This window comes from Triticum dicoccoides, chromosome 7A (assembly GCF_002162155.2).
Source record: "Triticum dicoccoides isolate Atlit2015 ecotype Zavitan chromosome 7A, WEW_v2.0, whole genome shotgun sequence".
NCBI classification, from domain to species: Eukaryota; Viridiplantae; Streptophyta; class Magnoliopsida; order Poales; family Poaceae; genus Triticum; species Triticum dicoccoides.
Genome location: NC_041392.1, coordinates 349,124,167 through 349,127,985, shown reverse-complemented (window position 1 = coordinate 349,127,985; position 3,819 = coordinate 349,124,167). Strand labels below are relative to the sequence as shown.

Here is a 3,819-nt window from a genome sequence, read left to right as displayed (position 1 = left end):
TGTCCGTATGGATTTGTACTGAGCGTATTTTTATAGGCTAGACTTTACTCTATTTTTTCTGTATGGTTTTCCTCGTAACTTTTCAATGGTTCATGGTATTATCGTCCCCGAACTTGCATGGTTTATATCGTTGAACTGAATGACATTTTTTTAAAGAAAATGTTTTGTGTGTTTTTTAACTAACATTTTTTTCAACGATGTTTTGGACTTCCCTCATTTTACAACTTCAACTTTTACCATTTGAATTTTCATGGGGTTTCTTTTAATTGAGCTTTTTTCCCAAACTTATCTAGTACATCGTGTTGAACTTAGTATTTTTCATAGAGTAATTTTGAAAGGTTCTAGAAAAAGAGTACTTGAACGGATGTCCGTATGGATTTGTACCGAGCGTGGTTTCATAGATTAGACTTTACTCTGTTTTTTCGGTATGGTTTTGTACCGAGCGTGTTTTCACAAATTAGACTTTACTCTGTTTTTTCGGTATGGTTTTCCTCGTAACTTATCAATGATTTATTGTATCATAGTCCCGAACTTGCATGCTTTATATCGTTGAACTGAATGATATTCTTTCAGATAGAAATTTTCGTGCGTTTATTTTTTAACTCATTTTTTTGCAATTATGTTTTGGACTTCTCTCATGAAATTTTTATGCCAAGTAACTTCAAACAAAGCAGAAGTGGAGCTTCATTTACAAGAATAGAACGAACATATGCTAGTTTAGATCCATACAAGATTTTCTCAAATGCTTATTAAGGCTTAACACACAACACCTTTTGTGCTATAGGAAGAACATGTAAACAGAGAAAATTGGACATAGAATCGTTAAGTAGGTGTACTAAAAAGCACAAAAACATGTACTGAAAAAGAACACAACTCCTTAGTGTTTGCATCGGCCTCCTATGGCAGAGGTGAACGGTCTGATCACTGCGTCGTCGCACGGCCTCGTGTGGCGGAGGTGAACGGCTTGCGGTGGTAAGGGTGAACAGCTTGTGGTGGTAAGGGTGAACGGCTTGAGCGCTGCATCGTCGAACGGCCTTGTGTCGAGGCAGTGAATGACCTAGGCCGTGAAGGTTCAAGTAGGGGGTGTGAGAGGCTATGTGGGACTAATACTGCAGTGTCAGAATCAGTTCTGTAGATACTCACCACGCACACCTACTCAACTGCTCCATGCCACCGTCCCGCTGCGCATAAGTACACTTGCCGCCTGCTCGTTGTCATTGGATGTACCTTGCACACACACAACAACCACCAATTAGCATGCACAAGTTCATGTACGGTAACATTACAAATTTGCAATGAAACCTAAAAAGTTCTGTACTTTGAAAACACATTACACTCATCGAGGTAGATATCATTCTGTGCGTACCTTGCCACAGACCACATCGGATTCCAAGATTCTAGATGAACTTCAGCAAAGTGAAGTGAAACCTTTTTCTAACCTGAGAACTGCAAAAAATTAGCTTGATTTATTTAACCACAGCAAATAAACTCTTAACTACTTATGGCAAGTATATTTGAACTCATGTATCCTTTTTCTAGTTACTGAATTGCTAACCACTCCAAATAAACTCTTAACTGCTTATGGCAAGTATTTTTGAACTGACCTTTTCCATGTTTTTTTGTGTGTCTTTTCCCAAATCTTTTCCAACCCTCTTCTGTGAACTTTTATATTTATTTTTCATGAACTTTTTAAGTCACCCTAGTTGAACTTCTAGCATTTTCTTTCTTTTTTACTAATTTTGCTTTGTCCAATATCATCTCTTTCTCGTAGTTTCCCATCCATCTCACTATGTTTGAACTTTTGGCAATCTGGAACATGAACTATCTGTGAAAACACATGCTCCAGTATAATCTGAGACGCCAATTCAAGCAAAACAATCAGTACTACTCACATCTATTAACAACGGCTTGAGATGCTCATGTAGAGGCTAGTGCAAGATAATAGTACTAGGCATCTAGCATGGTTGGAACAAACAAGATGAACAAATGATTTAACAGAGCAGCACAGTACTACTCACATCTATTAACAACGGCTTGAGATGCTCATGTAGAGGCTAGTGCAAGCTAATAGTACTAGACATCTAGCATGGTTGGAACAAACAAGATGAACAAATGATTTAACGGAGCAGCACTACATACACAGGCATGAATAGGAACAACACTATGTACCTGGAGACCGGCCACAACAAAAAGCGACACATGCGACTACGCCAAACTTAACCACGGTGAGGCGGCCACCAGCAGCGGACCGTCACCAAAGCCCTTATTGAACGAACACATGCGACGATCACCTGCATTTTGTTTTCCTTTTGTTTACTGAAACTCGTGTTCTAACCAAGCCAAAGGAGGATTTAAACAAGGTTGCTGCCCATATAATGAATGGAACAACTGCACCATATTCATTCATCTGCAATAGCTTCTGTATGATATCAATCAGAACAAGGGAGAGAAAATCAACACGTACTCTTCTACTTTGATGGAGAGGGGGCTATACCGAAGAACTTTCGACAAAATGTAGATACTTGTAACTGATAATTTTTCTGAAAGAAATGGGTATTAGCACCGTAAACCTTTGAATTTCCGAAAATGATTAATCTTCAGCTAACCGCTCAATGACAAGTGAACTTACAGGGGTAGGCACCATCTGATTCAGCCGTTTGCCAACTTCACCATCTATTTATTGATAATCATCAACAAGATCGATTGCCATGTCCGCTCCATATGTATATACTCCTGGGCTTCAACTTGAACATAATTTTTATTTGAGATTTTACTTGAACTTTCTTTATTTTTCTCCTGCTGTTCAGAGCTACAGTAGAATTGATCAGACAGTACATGGAACTAAAAATACAGAGAAAACTAATTAGTTGGACGAGACCTCTCTTTTCATTCACTTATGTTATACTTATCGTACCCATTAGCAAAGCGCTCTAGTAAGTGAAACAAATGGCAAAAAGCTTGCTGTCGTTTACAAGGTTCAAAGTTTTTAGCTTTCAAGAACCTTGGCCACTTTCAAACATGCCGTTTCTAAGACCATCACCAGTTCAGCTTAAGTCCACCTTGAGTACTTTTTGTTTGAGTTGATCTCTTGTAGGTTGACTAGTCCAGCAAGGAGAAGCAGTGGGAGGCGTGCCACAGAAAAGCCACGACCTGCGCCGAAAAGTAAGCTCAATAGTCACCATAATCCAACAGTACAACTGAATATATAATGCTTCAACACACACAGAACGCACACACTTATGTTCAGAGAACCAACCTATTTAAGTTCAGAGAATAAATGCATTTAAGCTTAAAGAACAAATGTGTTTAGGTCCAGGGAACAAAACAATCATCAGTATGTTTTTCTGTGTAGGAATAATCGCAGAAGCAATATAGTTAGACTAAAGCTCTAGGAATTCTAGAACTTCCAAAAAAATGTGCAGGCAGAGGTTATGTTGCCGCTTGTTAGTAAAATCAGTGAAGGATGAACACAGGACATGAACCATACCGGGATGGCAACGAGGAAGCTGCTGACCTTAACATATCATTTCCTTCTCTCTGCAAGGTCTTTGAACCTCGTACATGGGTGGGGTTGTACTGCACGTGAGGCGGTGGGGGTTGGTGGCTCTGCGTAGTCTGGAGCGAGCTTGGCGCAGGGAGGAGGCACTCGCCATGGCTAGGAGAATCCAGGAGGAAGAAGATTGGGCAGCGTCACGATGGGGTAGGTGAAGAACTGGAGGTTGGCACGCTGGGGATGGTGGAGGCCGGCACGCTGAGGATACGGGATGGTGAGCGGCCCAGGGGGCATGAGATGGTGGGGGAGGGGCGGCGACTGCTGCC

The 3,819-nt window shown here is 40.7% G+C and overlaps 1 long non-coding RNA gene across 9 annotated transcripts; it reads right to left on the bottom strand.

Annotated features, from left to right (window-relative positions):
• Positions 1–671: 671 nt before the first annotated feature.
• On the bottom strand, positions 672–3,813 carry LOC119334455. Of its 9 annotated transcripts, none has more exons than XR_005161339.1 (8): positions 3,488–3,813; positions 2,915–3,150; positions 2,630–2,799; positions 2,465–2,540; positions 2,170–2,291; positions 1,367–1,446; positions 1,144–1,227; positions 672–1,057 (listed from the first exon to the last, which is right to left on the bottom strand). It is a non-coding gene; the product is annotated as an uncharacterized LOC119334455 (long non-coding RNA). The 9 variants fall into 9 exon arrangements; XR_005161337.1 differs by having other exon boundaries at positions 2,630–2,809; positions 3,002–3,150; XR_005161340.1 differs by having other exon boundaries at positions 3,002–3,150.
• Positions 3,814–3,819: the final 6 nt, after the last annotated feature.